Genomic DNA, 19989 nt, shown 5'->3' on the forward strand with positions numbered 1-19989 from the left:
AATAGACAATTGCTTTTGGGGACTGTGTAGATTAGTACATCATTGCATACTAACAAAGTGCTAATTGCTCCTTTTGACCACGGGCCCAGTTTACAGAGCTTTAGCACAAATGTGCCCTGTGCACTAAATTACAAAACTAACACTGCATTATTTCTCGGTACAGCTTGCAAATTCTTGTAGGGCAATATGCATTAGCTTTAATTAGATGCAAAGAAAAAGGGTGGCATGGAGATACTCACTTGCAATTTAGAAAGAACAGCCCTGGTGCTAATCACCCAGGTTGCAAATGCTGCATTTGTTTTGTGGCAATAACAGTAAAAGAAAACAGTATTCATGTATTTATATAATTTTGGTATTGTTTTAGTATTGTATATAATAACTAGACAAGCAGTTTGTCTCTACTTGGTATGTTAGCTAAAAAAAAAAACAGGTGTGAATTATTTTGAACAGGTTGTTGGCACTGATTTTAGAGAACTTTTAAAATAGCAGCTTTTTGGAATATTTTCCGATTAATTAATGATCATTTAACAATAACTGGGAAGGTATGACAGAACCACACAGAATAATCATTTCTTTATCTTCATTGGAATCACACTCAGAATGTTCAGTGTTTTAGTTCAGAAAAACAACATCTCATCTTTCTGCACCTTTTCTAAAAGTCCAGAATTATTTGCTCACAGACTCCTTCCACCCCTCAAAGAGGATAGAAAGAAGCATCACAACTGGACACATGGAGAGTCAATAGGAGACCTTTTGGTCTTTGACTTTGGAATGACATAAATCTACAAGTGTCATTCCTATTCTGCTGCACATCACTTAAACCTTTCATGCACCAGCTCTTGATTTTGTTGTTTTGCTAGCAGGGAAATTTGAAGATCAGACTTATTTCACATATCTTTTTTGGTCTCATTTTTCTTTTCATGTAGGAGTTCTTATAGGTCTGACATTTTATTTACGTAAGCAGCCTGGCACTAAATGAATTTAATTTCTACTATAATTTAATTCTATCTCAGCAGATTCTTCATGTGGGATTTTAAGAATGTAGTACTAGAGACCCAACCTGAGACTTCAGGCATGCATTGTAGTATTTGAGGGTAGGGCATGTATCAAAGTATGTTAGTAAGGAAAAGGTATCTGATAAGGGAAAAGAAAAGATGCTCTAGGGAATAATGCAGTGCTGTGAAAAGAACAGACTAAAACATTTCATAGGTTTTCCTTTCACACACTGTTAAAACAATGTAAATACCAAATAACACAAATTCCACTCTTTAGTCTGTCTTTTGTAATAAACAAGTTGATTTAAAAAAAAAAAAAGTATGAAAATTAACTGAAAAGGACAGGTATGTGTCACCATAAGGGTACTCTGTGTCACAAAGCAAGTATGCCTCAGTGCCAGCCAAAACAACCACCCACTCAGAGTACTGAAGGGTAGGCATGCTGTTATGACCCAGATTCAAATGGTGAGAGTAGGAGTGAGAAAATGAAAGTGTTAATAATACTTAAAGCACAGAGCTAATGGGAGGGGAATTTCTGGGATTCCCCTTTCATTCCTATTCTCTCTCAAAAGAAAACTGCAGAGTTCCCTCTGGAAAAAAAAATCTCTTTGGCTTATCACCAAATGTTGAATATTTGGACTTAATGATGTGCAGCAGAACTGTGTATCTATCCTGACTGGAAATACATGTGTGAGGGCTGAAGAGGGATATAGATGAATTGAGAGATATAAAAAATCTGAGGACTTGAACTTTTAACTAGCGCTGAAACACTTTTTTAAAATGGAAAAATATTTGTAATTTAACATACTGACATACTTCTTTGTTTTGCTGCAGCTGACATAAGTTTGAAAGACAATAAATCTGTTGCAGCAATCAACACCAAATCCAGCAGCCTGCCCCTCCAAATAGTTTGCACAATGGCATTTTGGAAAGAACGGAGCATATGTTTACCATATTGCTGCAGAAACTCATTTTTCTTACTCCTTCTTGTTCCTAATTCAACTCATTCTTATTAGAACAAGCATTGTTATGTTTCTGAAGTGTTTAATATTTAAAATTTTACAGAAATATTAGGGAGCCTTCCAACTCGAATAGGCTTGGTATCATATTAACACTGAATGTAGTTAAAGAAGAGTTAATATTAGCAAATTCAATTGTTTTACAGTGCTTACTTTTTCATTTTTTAATTAAGTTTTGTAATTAAGAAAATAAAACTTGATCAGACTCTATGTTGATCAACACTCATAGATACAAATTACTTGATCCATTGCAGGTAGGTAGATTCTCTATAACAGACATAAGGATTGCAGCATCAAGCTCTCTGCAAACTCTGTGCCTCAAGAAGTCTTGTATTCAATACATTTTCACATAAGTATAGGACAGTAAAGAAAATCTTGTGGTAGTTCTCCCTTTAACTTGTTCAAACTTAAATAGGTTACAGTGCTACTGCTATTTTTTTTTCTGTTAATGTTTTCTTCTTTTGATGTAGGCAATTTTTCAGTCAGAAAGAATGAGAATCATTTCAGTCAGAAAGAATAATTGTTTAGGTTGGAAAAGACCTTTGAGATCACAAACTACAACTGTCAACTCAGCACTGCCAAGTCCACCACTAAACCAGGTCCCCTAGAGCTACATCTGCACATCTTTTAAATACCCCCAAGGATGGCAAAACCACCACTTCCTGGGCAGCTTGTCCCAATGCTTGGCAACCCTTAATTGAAGAAATTTTTCCAAATATCCAGTCTAAACCTCCCCTGGCACAATAGGCCATTGACTCTTGACCTATCACTTGTTACCTGGAGAAGAGACTGAATCCCACCTGGCTACAACCTCCTTTCAGGTAGTTGTAGAGAGAAAAAACGTCCCCCCGAGCCTACTTTTCTCTGGGCTTAACTACCCCAGCTCCCTCAGATGCTCCTCATAAGACTTGTGCTTCAGACCCTTCACCAGCTCTGTTGCCCTTCTCTGGACACGCTCCAGCTCCTCAATGTCTTTCTTGCAGTGAGGGGCCCAAAACTGGACACAGGGCTCAAGGTGTGACCTCACCAGTGCAGAGTACAGGAGGACAATCACTGCCTTAGTGCTGATGGTCACACCATTTCTGATCCAGGTCAGGATGCCATTGGCCTTCTTGGCCACCTGAGCACGCTGCTGGCTCACATTCAGTTGACTGCCAACTGACCTTCCCAGGTCCTTTTCCACCAGGCAGCTTTCCAGCCACTCTTCCCCAAGCCTATAGCACTGCATGGGGCTGCTGTGATCCAAGTGCAGGACCTGGCACTTCACCTTGTTGAACACCATACAATTGGCCTCGGCCCATTGATCCAGCCTGTCCACATCCCTCTCTAGAGTCTTCCTAACCTCCAGCAGTTCAACACTCCCACCCAACTTGGTGTCATCTGCAAACTGGCTGCTGCAGCACTCAATTCCCTCATCCAGATAATCGATAAAGATATTAAACTGGACTGGCCCCAACACTGATTCCTGAGGAACACCACTTTGGCTGGCTACCAACTGGCTGTAACTCCATTCACCACCACTCTCTGGGCTTGACCATCCAGTTTTTTACCCAGCAAACAGTGCACCTGTTCAAGTCATGAGTAACCAGTTTCTTCCAGAGAACACTGTGGGAAGTGGTGTCAAAGACATTACTAAAGTCCGGGTAGACAACATCCACAGCCTTTCCCTCATTCACTAGATGGGTCACCTTGTCACAGAAAGAGATCAGATTGGTCAAGTAGGACCTGCCTTTCATAAACCTATCCTGAGAGAGTCTGATCCCCTGGTTGTCCTGTACATGCTGTCTGATGGCACACAAGATGACCTGCCCAATGACCTTCCCCATCACCGAAGTGAGGCTCACAGACCTGTAGTTCCCCAGACCCTTCTTCCAGACCATCTTGTAGATGGGCATTACATTTGCTGACTTCCAGTCAGCCAGGACCTCCCCAGTTAGCCAGGACTGCTGGGAAATGATTTGAAGTGGCTGGATGAGCACTTTCACCAGCTCCCTCAGTATTCTTGGGTGGATCCCATCCAGTTGCATAGACATGGATATGTCTAAGTGGGTAACAGGTCACTAAACATTTCCTCTTGGATTATGGGGGCTTCATTTGGCTCTCTGTCCCTGTCTTCCAGCTCAGGGGGCTGGGTACCCAGAGAATAACTAGTCTTGTTATCAAAAATCGAGACAAATAAGGCATTAAGTACCTCAGCCTTTTCCTCATCCTTTGTCACTATGTCTCCCCCCACATCCAGCAAAGGATAGAGATTCTCCTTAGCCTTCCTTTTGTTGATGATGTATTTATAGAAACATTTTTAATTGTCTTTTATGGCAGTAGCCAGATTAAGTTCTAGTTGGGCTTTAGCCCTTTTGGTTTTCTCACAACATCCTTGTGGTCATCCTGAGTTGTCTGCAACTTCTTCCAAAGGTCATAAGCTCTCCTTTTTTCCTAACTACCAGCATTCTGTTAAGCCAGGCTGGTCTTCTCCCCTGCTGACTCCTCTTCTGGCGCATGGGGATGGCCTTTTCCTGTACCCTTAGGATTTCCTTCTTTAAGAATGTCCAACCTTCCTGGACTTCTTTGTCCTTCAGGACTTCTTCCCAAGGGGCTCTTTCAACTAGGTTCCCAAACAGACCAAAGTCTGCTTTATGGAAGTCCAAGTTAGCAGTTACTGACTCCCCTCCTAACTTCTCAGAGAATCGAAAATTATCATTTCGTGGTCTCTACGTGTCCAACCATCACATCACCTACAAGTCCTTCTCTGTTCACAAAACAGGAAATGTCAGTATGTGGTTGGTTGCTTGCAATATTTAGAATGACTTCAATAAATATGAATTTTGTGCAAAATAGAGATTATTTATTTACATTATCAGTTGTGCTCACAGAGAGACTCCCCTTAGGTAGAGCATAAATGAATTAAAAGTGGGGCTCAGGGGTGATTCATTAGCCTGCCTTCCTCTGAAGCTTTTCAGTCTTTGCAGGAGAGGGTGATGGAAGGTTGAAGAGGAGGAGGAGCAGATTATCTCCTTTTGTGATGCCTCTTGTGAAGGCTTTTTCTCCCACTGACTGAGCGCAGATATTGAAAGTCTGTTCTATCTCCCAAATGTCTGATGTCAACATCAGATGTCATCCACAGCAGCAGCAGCAGCAGCCGCTGTGACAGTAAAAGGCAAACAGTGGAAGACATAGCCAAAATGCTGAAGTCCCTGCTTCCCTCCTCAGGGCTAACAAGGCACACAGAGACCTAAATTCTGAACTTGGGATGCAGCTGTTAAAAGCACTTTAGTTTCCCAACCTGTGTGCCTGGAAAACTTCGTGATTGCAAGTGATTTGGACAAGTCTGGCTTTTGAAGCAAAGCGAAAACTGGATTCTTAAAGTTTGAAAGTGTAACAACTGAGTTAGAATGGCAGAATTTCACACCTCTTATTTCAGATTTTCAAAAGAGGCAAAATAATGTGCCTGGTATTTTAACTCATCTTTGTTTTTAATAAAATAAAATAAAATAAAATAAAATATATGACCATATAAAACTATATGGATGGAATTATATGAGCCCTACAACATGCCCTAGAAACCATAAAAAATTGAATCTGCATAGAAATTTTCATTTTAAGGGGAAGTTTGAAAAGTGTTCTGTTCATATAAAGGCTGTTTATTAGTCTCATCACATTTCCTGGTACAATGGAACTGTTAGTAATATATAGCAATATGGGAAAACACTTCAAAATGACCCTTATCCAAGGACTGGAGTGAGTTGCCTTACAGTAGGTTGTCATGCTGTTTCTTTTTCTTCTTTTTTTTTCAACTGCCATCTGTGCTCCAGAATTTAGGTTTTCATTAAAGCAAAAATCAGCTGTAAGGATTTCAGTCTCATTCACGTTAAAACCCCTTGGAATAACTGAGAACTTGATTGTGCGGTTACGAAGAAAAACTCTGAAACTCCATCCCCTTCTTTTCCAGTTTGTATGTGACCCCCATCTGTTTAAAATGTAGGCAGTGCTAGAACTGTTTGGAGTCGTGAGGAAGCAAAACCAGAAAACAAATACCAAGCATCATAATGAAGCTCTTTTACCCTTCTGCAAGCTGCAATTGCATCTCTGAGAAGTCAGAAATATCCCATTAATTTCAGTACAGTATCAGCTTGGAGATCTAATGCCATTAATTTTCAACTTCATTAACCATTTCATTGTTTATGGAAGTGTGTGACTTTAGGTGTATAAAGAATGGCACAGGTTGCTCTAAGTAGTAAACATGAATAACTGGATAGAAAAATTACCATCAGTCTGAATTGCTAATTAAGACAAAATTTGAAAATTCCAGTGATAACTCTAAAAATATGTTTATTTTAAATCCATTGGGTTGGGTTTGTGGGTGGGTTTTTAAGAACAGCACTGCACTTTTTCCATCCTTTTTCCATCCTTGTATTTGTATAATTTTGAATTGTAGAAGAACTCAGGTGAAAAAAAGACCCTTACTTGTAATTAATATTACTATTTCCATTGATACCATTATCAAAAATGTTGAGGGAACTAATTAGTGGTTCAGATATTGGTTTTGTGCTTCACATGAAAGAGGCCACCTCGTTGTGCTGGTATCACTGTATCTTCAACTTGTCAATGGCACTCAGGAAGTGATGCCATCATGAATTGTTACAAGAAAAAAGTAGATTGAAAACCAAAATAATCAGCGAAGTAAATTGCCTTCCCTCCTCTCTGTGTTGATATTATTTTTGTGGGCTGGAGGTTCTTTTCCACACATGTTAGTCTAAACTGATTGTATTTTGTTTGTTAATATTGATTTACGACACAGAAACAGTTTTCTTACTGTTCCAAGAAACTTTTTAAAATGACACTGAAAAAAGCAAGCTTAGTATAATTCCATGAAAATGAGAGCCTTTTTAATATTCAAAAAGTTTGCATTCTGAAATTGTTTCCTCTCTTTCTGGATAGCACTATGCATTGGATCTCTCAAATAATTTCCCTCTGAACTTCTGGGATTTGGGGAAGCAAGAGGGAAGGGCTCTATTCAAAGTACTAACCAGGTATAACCTGATTTAAGTTGTAAAAACTGACATTCATGAAGCCAGATTAACATTTGCACAGCCCTTTAAAAGTATATGCTGCAGTGTAATTGCCATGTGCAACATAATTGTTAATTATTTGGCTTCAGGCAAGATAAAAACAGCAGTGTGCTCACACTTTTCATCTGCAGGAGACACCAGAAATCACAAGATTAGAAAAATACTGTGTTGTATTAATACAGTTAACAGGGAAAAAAAACAATGTGGGGGAGAAATCCTGGCATTCTGAAATATGACTGATAAAACAGTGTTTCATGGGAGATTTGTGTGATACTTTAAGGTCAAATGCTAATAAATAAACTTCATATTGTCTTGCAAATGGACAATACCAGTTCTGCTGGCATTAGTTAAAGTGAAAGGATGCAAGGCAGGTTAATGCTTAGAAAACTGTTCATAAGATTGTTTTTCTTTTACTAATGTAACATAGAATGATGTGGCACTGGTAAAAGGGAAAACAGAGCTTTGTGAGCAGAGGAATCAGTGACCTGACCAAGTGGTGGTGCAGTTCATGCATTTTCCAAGTAAATTCCTTAGAAAATGGTGAAATTGGTCAGTCGTATTTTACTGAATTGGTCTCTTTAGAGTTGTCAGTGGAACAGAGTGAGAAATTGAGGTGCCAGCTGCATCCTGCAGCTGCAGTTCTTCACGAGACTGGGTCTAACTTCTTGCTAAATGAAGACTAGAGAGATGACAGAGGCCTAAAGCTCCTGATCTTCCTTGCCAGCCTGTGACAGAGATGTCCTAGGGTGAAATGCTGATTCAGTTGTCAGTGCCAAAGCTCCACCTGACTTCAACAGGAGCTGACTTTCATCCTTTTTTTTTAACCTTAGTAAAGTAGACACCATAAGTGCACTTAGGCATCTTTGTGAGAATCACACTTTGTTGTGGCCCTGGCTGGGCAACATTTAATCAACATGGAACTATACTTTTTACCTGGAATCAACACCCACCTTTTGTCAGCTCCATGTGTTTTCTCTCAGTTTACCTGCTGTGTGGCTGTGACAGAGCTCATGTGCTCTGAGAAAGTCAGAGCTTGCTCCCCCGGGGGTCCTCTGTGTGGACCCTGATCCATTGAAATGGAAGGAGTTTGCAGACCTTACCCACCATTGTGCCATAAGAAGGTATTGCAGGCTCTGTGCACTGTGGACATGAGCAGACATAGAGTTTTGCTACCATAGCTGCTCTGGTCTCCAAAAGTTCTTTTTAGGTTTCACATCGTAAGTATGTGCAGAGCAGAAAGAGGTGATATGAAATGATTCTCAGAAAAGAATTGGTTCCTCATCTACACACACAGTGCAAAACCAATTAGTAAAGAAAAGCTATTTTCATATACCTGTTATAACTGAGAAATGGTATCATTTCACAGTACAAAATCCCTGGGGAATTGCCAGGCCTTATATTAATTTGCTTTATGTCACACAGAATAGTGTGCACCAGTACAAAATTAACAACTTGGTATTTTGAAAGGAATGGTAGATATATATGGGTTTCATATTGGAGACACTTTTTTTCTGATACCAAACGTAGTTTCACATGCAAAACTTCACCCACAACAAATGACTCAGACCTAATAAAGCAACCCCAGTGAGAAAGCTGCTTGGTAAATGATGAGCTGGCAGGGACATACTGATTTTACAGAGAAAGCAGTTTGAATACACTTCATGTGACTCATTATATCATTCACAGTCTCTCTACTGAGTCTAGCATGTGTGCAATATAAAAAATATGTTATTTTGCAAAGCCTTTTTTCATCTGAGAGATATTTAGCAGCACGCTTACAAATCTGACGGAAATGTCTTCAGCTAAGTTACTTTTGCTGTCTTGTAGCTTGTACCGCTTCAGAGATTAACACAAATGCAACACATCAGTACAAGGATACATGTGTTCAACTGTTAATATGCAAGTTTACATTAAATCCTTATACCATTTTTGGATGCTTCATGGGGATCTTTTTCTTAGCTGTGGTAATTCTAGCTACTCACAACTGGTTTTTGTCCTGGAAATACCCTTGCAGATTACTGTATTTATCAGAGGAACCAAGGGGGAAACTAACTAGAACACTGTATTTCTGATGGGTTTAGCAAAATGTGATATTCAGGGGAGTTTTAGACCATTTTGTCTGTTTTCTATATAGCAGGGCTTAGAATATTTAACTGTTAGTCTAGGGATATTTTATGGTTTTAAAAAAACCTCTTAAATACAGCTGGGTTTTATATGTAAAATGCTTAAATGTAGGTGGATTCACAGATTAATCAGATCAAATAGCTATAGAGCTCTAAATAGTGCTGAAGTAAAATATTGCCTATATGCCACCTAACAGTCAAGATAGACCAGAATTCATTAAACAAAAATTACCAACTGATTGATCCCATGTTAAAGAAATTAGAATTTAAGTGATTATTTAATAAGGAAACAAACAAAAATAGATTGAGCTTTAATTATGTTTATACAGAAAGGCTATTGAGAATTATTTGAGAGGAAGAAAATAAAGAGCTACAAGAACAGATATTATTTGAAACTCATTTGAGAAATATAAAAAGCAGAGATAATCAAACTCATACCACAGATTTGGAATATACATGTCAATTACAGAAGATATTCTGCATTTCAGAGACAGGGATTTCTAATGTAGTGATTAGAAAAATGTTCAAGTTCATTCTAGGTTTAAGTGGATGGTATTATTTCTACTTTGTATAAAACTTCCTCAGACGTTTTAGAAATGTGATGAAAAGAACTAATTCCCCAAGTGGATAAAGATACCAGTCATATCAATACAGTAATCATAATGTCTCCTTTAAATGTCAATACAAAAAAACCCTGCCTATTTGTATGAAAGACAAATGTGTTACAATAATTAAAAATAGTAGTATAGTTTAAAAGTCTTATTTAAACCATAAAATATAAGTACTTTTCTGTATAATTAAGTATATAGCTATAGAACTAGACTCCAGTGGGTATGTCAGTTCCGTTATTGCTCAGCACATGAAGTTTAAGTTATTGTGGAAGAAACAGAAGTCCCAGTTCCATCTTAACTCACTGTGGTTCTTTCCTACTGAATTCCCTTGGGACATGATTGATACAACCTCAGTCACAGGGAAGCAATACCAGCAGTGGCACAGTTCTAAGACAGTTGAATTATAAGCCAAGAAAAAAAGAAACGCCAGTTTGCCAAACATAGAAAATATAATTCCGTCAGTTTTTTAGTCTTTGTGTTTCTGTCACAAATGAAAGTAATATAAAGAAAGTCTGTTGTTTCTAGCTCCTGACTATAATAAAAGATGCTCCCATATGATAATGTTGAAATGGCTCTCTCTGTGTTGATGGTGGCATTTTCATTTGATTTTGTTCATAGTTCACATGCGGATTCATCATTTTAAGTTCCAGCTTTGATCACAAAGAACAGACATCTAAGCATACCCATCTAGCAGTTAGTTGTCCAGACCACGTTGCCCTACCTGATTTACAAGAATGTCACAGAGGCAGAATACAAGTGACATTCAATTATAGCAAAGGTACTAAGAGTTTTGCTAAGAGGTCCATTATTTGCCATAGATGGAAATTGGGTTGGTCTTACCTGATTTAATCTGAACAAATATATTTTAGCTGTTGCTTTTTTCTTTATTAGATCCTGAGCTTATAAATACCGGATGTGATTATCAGTTGTGCCGAGTTAGGCTGGCCAGCAGTATGACTGTGTGCTTATGTTACCAAAGTAAGCTTGGGCTGGCCTGTTTTCCTCCTTGCACATCATTTGCATGCTCATGTTTCTTGCATGGCCTTGGTGTCTACATAGCCATACACTAAGTAAAATTAAGGATTTGTTCCAGCAGAACTAACACAGTTTTGAGAAGAGGAGTAGAGAGGGAGGTGGGAAGAGTTTTCAGACAAATAAGTTCCTTGGCCTGGTTTACCACACAGCAGCAAAAATACCAGTGCTAACACTAGGGAGATGGACAGATGTGTGGGACAAAGTATGACTGCCCTGCCCATTGACTGCCTACACATGTGTTGGGTTAAAGTGATTATCAGCTCTTCTTTCTCCCCGTACAAGCCAGCATTGTGGTTACTTATTTCCAGTCTTTTAGATCCCCTTGTGTAGTTGAGGTTGTAAAAAATAATTGCTAATGGCTTTAAATTACTGTATCGAGTTCCCTATGAGCTCTAGGCAATAGTAAATTTCACCAGGTGCATACAATTTAGTAACCTCTAACCTAGCAAAGTAACTTCTAACTTGTTCTCTTCCTTTCCTAGCCTAAGTTCTTGCTTTACATCACTGTGTTAGTCCTCTGATCATTGCTAACCTCCTGAGACTGCAGTTTCATGTCTGTTGACCAAATAGTTTTCCTGTCCCAGCTGCTCTGGTGTTTGTCATGGGACATCACCCTCCAAGTTGTAGTGGTGCAAGTGGCTGGGAGTCAGTTTTGTGGATTAAATCGGGGAGTTGATCCAAGTTGAAAAAGTCATGTTTTATTAATTGTTTTATTTTAACCCAAATCCCCGAGGGGACAGCATGCCAATGAAAACAAGCTGCGGATTGGGAATACCTTAAGCCACTAACCACTTTCTATTGTGTAAACAAGCCCCTGCAAAGACTTCAGCAAAACAGCTTCAGACTTACATGATTGCAACTGAGATTAAAATCTGGCCTTGATGTACCAACCATCTGTTTCCATCACAAGAAAAGAGACTCAGCAGGAATATTTGTAGTTCTCAGGACAGGATTCTAGTTTCATTCCTGTAGTTATATATCACAAATAACTCTACTGTTGGTGTATGTTCCAGTTTATATTGCTTAGGAACTTAGTCTCAAGAAAATTACAGAATGAAAGGCATTCTTTTGAACAGTCCTGGATTTTAGTCTCTCCAGGTTTACACCAGCATGATTCCCGTGGACAGCTCTGAATTCATACCAGTCTGTCTTAAAATATAGCCTTTTTTTACATAATATAAAATGTATATAGTTTCAACTCAACAGCTTTGGAGGAGTGTACTTCACCACTACTATCTTCATAGTTCTAATTAAATGTGACATTTTTTCACTCCTTGACTTTTGCCCATCTCTGAAGTGACCTGCACATGAGTGTATTAAATCTGTGAAGGAAAAAACCCATAGATGTCTGTACTTTTATTTTCTGCAAATCCATTTAAAAACATATAAAGCAGAAATGAAAACACATACAATGAAATTCATTTAAACCAAAATTATCAACACTTGGAGATATCATTTTGCTGACCATTGTGTTTGTTAGTAGTTACAGAAAAAGTTTTACTCTTAAAAATATGGATAATCATTTTGACTGGATTGCTGATTTTTTTGCTATTCTTTTTTATCTGTTTCTATTAGTTATGTCTGGTGCACAGTGTCAACCGCTGATTAATGTTGCCGCCACTATGATGAAATATGCACTTCAGTTTCTTGGTAAGAATTAAAAGAACTAGAAACCAGTGTTTATAATACAAGCTGGAAGAAAATGTTACTTATCTGTTGACTTAATAGATAAAAGAATATAGCAAAAGATCAGAGAGATGACATTCCCTATTCATTTTTATACATCTGTGGGCTCATGTTTAAAGATGACACAGAATTTGAAATGCCTTGAAAAAAGTTTGTCTTCTTGCCTGATTTTCATACATCTTCAAACTTGCACATAGCATAGCATATATTTATTCAGTATATATTTATTTTGATAGTGTCTTCTTTTTTGTCACACCATTCTTCCTCACGTTGTACCACAGTCCTGATTTTGACTTCATTTTCATCGTGTACCTTCCTCCTGCTGTGCAGTAGATTTGCATATAAAGTCAATTAATAAATACATAAGAGAAAGAACATCAGTTGTTTGGCAGTCTCTGCTCTGGCACCCAAATGTTTGAGATATTTACAGATGTTCCCTCTCTTTAAATCCTCTCCTCCTGCAGCATCAACAAGTCTTGCCACCTTCTCCTTCTGCATGACCACACAGGAACCATCTGTCTTCCTTGCAGGCTTCCTTCAGTCTCTCTGCTTCTGCAACTTCAGCAAGCATATCCTTTTCAAAACCTTTTCAAGGTTTCAAATTTACAGGCCTGATTCTGCACTCAATTTCCTAAAAGACACCATCAGCAGAGCTGGCTTCTTCCTTCTTTGTAGACCAAGACAGTTCTACACTAAATCCTTGTATGTCATTCAAGCACTGATACTGCCTGGATCTCATACTTCACATGGAAGCACATGTAACATCACACAGTGCTGAAAGAAGATACTATTGGTTAGTCTGTTAATTCACAACAATTTGTTGAGTTTTTGGTTTGGTTTGTTTGACTGTTTTTGTTTGGTTGGTTTTTGGTGTTTGTTTTTTTCTCAAATACATCCTAGTACATTGTAAAACACTACTGTATCCAGGGTCTTTTTTCAGAATTTGTTGTGAGTCATGATTTCTATTTTTGCAGGTCATCACTGCAATACAAAGAATGTAAAAACTAAGGTATTATATTTGGTATTCATCAGCATGTGTGATTGTGTATGTATTTTGCCTATGTGCTGTAGTTCTTTCCAACAACTCCAAGATATTTCCCAGTAAATGAGTGTGGGCTAATGGGAAGATTTCGGTGTTCTCACCATGTTATGACTGTCTAAGTGGTCATATGTGTATTTATGACATTCAGGTCCTCAAACATGAGCCAACAGTGAGCTGATGAATGCTAACCCCATACCACATCAGTAGAACAGTGGAGAGCAGACTGAGGAAAATGATTGTGCCCCACTACTTGGTACCTGTGAGATCACTTCTGGAAGGCACTGTGGTACAAGAAACTTTGTTACAGTGCACATCTTACCAGTGTATATGGGACATCTTCACAATGTATACCAAAACCTCATGGGAAGGTGCAAGAACAGAGACAGCCTCTTTCTGGTGGTACCCAACAACAGGACAAGAGGTGATGGGCACCCATGGAAACATATAAAGGTCCCTCTGAATACAAAAAATCATTTTTTCACTGAGAGAGTGACTGAGCACTGACACAGCGTGCTCAGAGAGGTTGTGGTGTCTACATTCTTGAAGATATTCAAAGGTGGTCTGGACAAAGCCCTGAGCAACTAACTCTAGGTGGCCTTGCTTGAGCATTGGATCAGATGACCTTAAGAGATCACTTCCAAACTCACTCCATGTGATTCTGTGACATGCAGGAGCAAATCCAGTGAAGAGTCAAAAAGATGATTAGAGAAGTCTGTGTTGTAGAAGGCTATTGAGAAGAACACAGTAAAAGTGGCAAACACTGGAACAGGGGCTCAGACCAATAATGGAATTTCCATCCTTGATGATATTCAGAACGTCTGGTCAAAGCCCTGAGCAACGTGGTCTAACTTACAAGTCAGGTCTTAGTGTTGATCTTTCAGGCAACCTTTAGGCTGGCCCATCAGCAACCTAAATTATTCCATGATTTTGTTTAAAGTTTAAGCAAGACGTCCTGCTCTTTGCAGGTCTTAATGAATGCAGTGATATTTAAAGCAGGACACAACACAGAATCCAAGTTGTTGGCAAAGATTACTAGTATGAATATATTTTGACATCTCTGTTATTATTTTTACTTTGCACAGCATTTTTGGAGCAAGGACCACAACTGTTGAATGTGCTTTATGACCATATATGATATGACCAATATCCATTTATAAGTTGTTTCACAGGAGAGTACCCTGAAGATGTGACTACAAGAAGCTGATATAGGATATGCTGTACAACAGCCTGTTTCGGTTAAGTGTTAATAGCAGAGATTTTAAAGATATGACATGAAGACAACATTCCAGAAAAAAATTGGACACTTCTGCAAAAAAAGATTATGGTCCACCCCCTCCTACCATTTCAGCTGATCATTTTTTACTCTGGTTTACATCCACACTTCAGTAATGCATGTGGGGACAGCAAAGTCCCCTGTACAGGAATAAGATTTGCTGGACAGGAGTGTCTTTGCACTACTTCTACTCATAAGCCTTGGCACAGAATTCAAGGCAGTATTGATTGAATCAATACCATCTTATAAATCTGTGTTAGCTCTGTATGGTGACTATCTACAAGCCAAGGAGGGGAAAAGTAGGTGCTTAGAAGGCAATTAGTGGAATTTTGCTTAGGATAAGTTTTGGAGACAAGTAGTCATGCTGAATTTGCAAGAACTAGTAAACTCAGGGCTCCTTAAGTCTGTTGGATTGATACAAGGACACTTGAACATGCTGGCACTATGGTGGGTTGTATAACTTGGACCACATCCTGGGAGGCAGTGGTTATTGTATGAAAAGACTACAGGATTATATGCCCACCTCATGAAACAAAAGGGTTCTCTGAAGGACTTTCTTAACAACTACACAGAAGCCATCAATGTTTCAGCACAATCCTTAACTTCCAAGTACCCAGTGGAGTTGTTGTCTCTACTATTGCTCTAACTAGTAACTATAAGTGAATGTGTAAGTTAATGTGTTTTAGTAGTTGCTAGGTAATATTTACCCTAATTCAAGGGCTTTTCATTTTTCCATGCTCTGCCAGTGAGGAGCTGCACAATAAGCTGGGAAGGAGCACAGCCAGGACAGCTGATCTGAACCGGCTAAAGGGATATTCCATACCATAGAACGCCATGCCAGGAGTGAGGAGAGGGCTAGGAGGAGATGGCTAGTCTCAATCTCTGCTCAGGGATGAGCTGGGCATCAGTCAGTGGGTGGTGAGCAATTCTAGTGTTCATCACTTGTTTTTCTTGTGTTTTATTCCTCTTTTTTCCCCTTTTACTCATTATTATTATTGTTGTTGTTATATTTTACTTTATGTCAATTATTAAACTGTTCTTAACCCATAGTCTTTTTCCCCCAGTGTGGGGCATGTGAGTGAATAGCTACATGGTACTTAGTTGCCAACCACAACAGTGGAAACAGATCAAGCCACAAAGTTTTGAAATAAAATAAAATCATTCAACAGACAGCTTCAATGTCAATATGCACTCCATACAGTACTAATAATTTTTATTCCAGTAATTATCCATGGAAGTGTCCACAGTACATCAGATCTAATGTATATTGTCCTACCCTGAACAGTAGGTAGTACTAGATATGTCAAAGAAACTACAAGAAGACTGGCAGTATATTTCCAGGGAGCTGGTTAACTGTGTAGAAGAGTGTGCTTCCAAAAGCCCTAATTGCTGGTTGTTATATGTCCCTGAAATTATCTGTTGTGTAATATTCAATGCTATAATTATAATTATATATAATTTTGCTTTGTGTGAAAGAGTTTCCTATTGCCGCTTTGAAATTACCACTAAATTTCCATTTCAGTGAATGCCCTCTTGTTCTTGTACTGAGAAAGTGCTATTTATTATTATGATTCTTTTTGTGTGCCCCCACTTACTTGCCTTCTGTCTAAGGCAAACACAGGAGAGTCTGTCAATGAGTTTCTACTACTTTTTATCTCAGTTAATTCTTCTGTCATCTTTTTGATAGTGGTAGTTAAAATTGTGCAGTGTTCCAGATGACAAGACATTTTTTTAGTTAACCAAATTGCAATACACAGACATATATTATTATATTTCTGTTCTCTTACCATTATATTTTGTGCATAGCCCAGTAACTGCTTGCTTTTTCCGCCATTGCTTCTTCATGAAAAATGGTCTCTTCAAGCTATGTACTGTGTTTGTTGAGTCTTTTTCTGAGGTACAGACAGTTCAGAAACCAGGAAAGTGAGCAGTTCCAGTCATTTCCTTTAAAGTGTTCCAAAGAGACTTGCCAGCATTTGGTTTCATCTGCTATCATGTTTTCTATTCACTCAACTTGCTTAAGACCTCCAAAGTTTTTCACAGTTTCTCTGGTCTTGATCTACTTAAATAATTTTGGAATGTCAGCAAAACATGTTCCAGATAGTTGATAAACAACAGATGCCTGAGGATGGAACCTTGTGGCACACCACAGATAACCTTATGCCATAGCAACTATTTATCTTTCTTTTTGTTTCTTATTACTTCACCAATTTTGATCTGTGCAACTACTTTGTCTCCTCCTCCTTCTCCTCTTTGCCTACTTAACTTCTTTAGTTGCTCTTCAGTAAGGGTTTGTACCAAGGAACAGAGACCTTCATAATTTATGTCAGCCTTCTCCTTTACCTAGGACACTACAACTATACTACTGACTCACTCAAAGTATTTCAACAGATTAGGTCCTTTGCAGAGCTCAGAGTGTATAGATCTCATTTTATTCTAAGTCACCAATGCAAATAATTTACCAGCTGTTGAAAGCAAACTATTGGTCTCCAATTGACTGGAGACCAATATTGGAGACCAAAATGACTGGAGACCAAAACTGACTGGATGACTGCATACATTTTCACCTGATTGCTTGTACAACACTGACTATGTTTCAGTCCCCAAGTGTGGCAGTCAATCCTGTTCTCCCACTCAGGAAAGTGACATATTGTGTGTACAAATGTACTGACTTCCAGTACTGAATGTTTGTATAAGCACAGGGCACTATTACATTTAATGCAATGAACACAACAGACCACTGAGACACTGGGTTATGCTGGTGTGATTGCATGTGTTGGCACTAACCTTTTACTCTTTAGATTCGAATCTCACAGTTTACTCCCTTTCTTTCCACATTATCTTCATAACAACTTTACACTTCTGCAAACTACCTGTACAAACGATAACACATCTTAAGTTATGACAGGCAGGAATTTACACACACCAATTTGCAGCTGAGTCTAATACATTCAGCTACTTTCTTTTTCAAAATTCTTAATCCCAAACAAATCTATCTGTGATCTGCTTCCTATTCACTGCTCTCTCTGAGGGCCCTGTTGCCAGCTTGTCTCTTGCAGCTTGTCAGTGTTTGCTTCTCTAGAGCAGATAACGTAATGTCCAGTCTCTCCTGACTACAGGGACTAATCTGTCTGTAAGGAAGCCTTATGTATTGTATACCAACCAGGCTGTATTGACTTCAGTGCTGTTAGATTAGTCTATGGCACCAGATGGCCTTCTGTCTTTTTGGCACTCTCACAAAATGGCCAATCTTACTCTCCTCCTCCTGGGATGGTGAGTATTTGCACATGGAAGATGATGGCTGCACTCAGAAGTCTTTCCTTCTCTGCTAGATGGTTTTGGATTTAGAGCAGAGAGTCCTGGTAGCATTCTCTGACTCGGTCTGACCCTTTCAAATAAAACAAATATCCTTCATACTACAGTGGAACAATCTAACTTGACTTTTCCACTGCATCTGGAAATGAGGTTGTAAAGAGATCTTTCTCTTCTGGATGAGTACCTACTTATCCAGAGTACCTACTGGAGCTCGGAACGAGCAAAGAATTTGGGAATGTGCAGTTAGCAAAACAAGGAGTAAAACTAGGAAGAAGTTGTTGCAGACAGCTGAGATTTGTTCAGCTTTGTGTGATTTGGCCTGATGGTTAATTACTAGCCAAGACAAATCCGCTGTTGAAAAGCGACTCCAGAATAAGTAGATTCATCCTCCTGGAGATCCTACCAGAAAGGCTGCTCCTATGACAGCTCCCACAGAACTCTAATTGCAACCTCTGTCCAGGAAGATAGAAGCACAGCTCATGACATTGTCCCCTGTGGCTGTCCAGTTGCAGCAGCAGCTCTTTGCAGTTACACCAGCAGGTTACAGCAACTTTGGGCATCTCTATTCCGCAGAAGAAAATGAATTTAGCTCTGAAGAGGACAATAACTCTGCAATTATATGTGACAATTATGGTCTGTCATGGATGTGTTCTTCCTACATTTCTCTAGTGACAACTGCATGTTCTTTTGCAAATGCTGGACATTTCTCCCTAGCCGCCAAACTGGCGAGAGATGAACTCTAGCAAAGAAGATAAATGGGCTAAAAAGGTGGAGATATGACAAGGAATTTGTAAAAATGTAAAAATCAGAGTGCAAACTTCAGTTTTCCCAGGAGGCAAGATCCTGAACTCTTGCACCTTGCCTCTTAAATGACCCTTACCTCAAGAGTCCTCCTTTTTCCAAAATGACCTCACACTCGTTGTCTGGTCACTTTCTGTAGAACCAAAGTGAGAAAATAAGATGGCATTAGATCTATTAACACATTTGCTCAAGTGAAACAGAGAGATGAGGAGTCAAGGCCTTGTTATGTTCTGTGCTGACCTGATGCAACAGGCTCTGCTGGGGCGCTGAGGTCTGGAGCAGTACCTGGCCAGGAACAGTTAAAAGTTTGTTGTCCCTATTTTTGTGCACTGCAGCTAATACAGATCATTTTGTGGCTTCCACAGCATATGACAAGACAAATTATTTGCAGTGAGCTCCTACTGTACAAGTGGTCAACACTTATTTCCTTACAGAACCAACAACTAGCATATCAAAAGTGAAGACCTGGTACTTCATTAATTCACTTTCCTTCATGTTTTTTCTAGCTGTTCTTTTTTCAATATTTAGTCAAATAAATCTCTTTTCTGATTTTACAGAGAGATACCTAAGAAGGGATTCTTGGTCTAAGTGCTCAGTATATTAGTAGGTGACTCATCTTTGGCCTAAGTGTACGGCGTTAGTGGATGACAGTCCTTGTGAGCTTCGCCTCTCCATTTCTGAATGATCTTGAAGAGTTTATGCCAGAAAACCTAACTTGTGGATTTCCAAACCTAGCTCATGGATTTCCTTCTTTAAGATTTTGAGGGAAAAGACTTAAAAAGAAAATCAGATTTTTAGAACAATTTTCATATCACATAGGAGGCAGTAGCTGATTTCTCAGATGAGTTGTCAGAGATAATTCAAATGCTTTTGGAAGGAAAACAGTGAATCCAGAGGACTGTCTAGCCAAATTCATCCATCATCATGCATGGGAACTTCAAAGTGCCCATGGGGTATTCAACACCCAAGTAGAGGGAAGTAACTGTTTAAATCAGTCTTAAGGCTTTCTTAAAAACTGCAGTC

This window comes from Manacus candei, unplaced genomic scaffold (genome assembly GCF_025592945.1).
Source record: "Manacus candei isolate 608988 ecotype Guabito, Panama unplaced genomic scaffold, ASM2559294v1 h1tg000026l, whole genome shotgun sequence".
Taxonomy (NCBI): Eukaryota; Metazoa; Chordata; class Aves; order Passeriformes; family Pipridae; genus Manacus; species Manacus candei.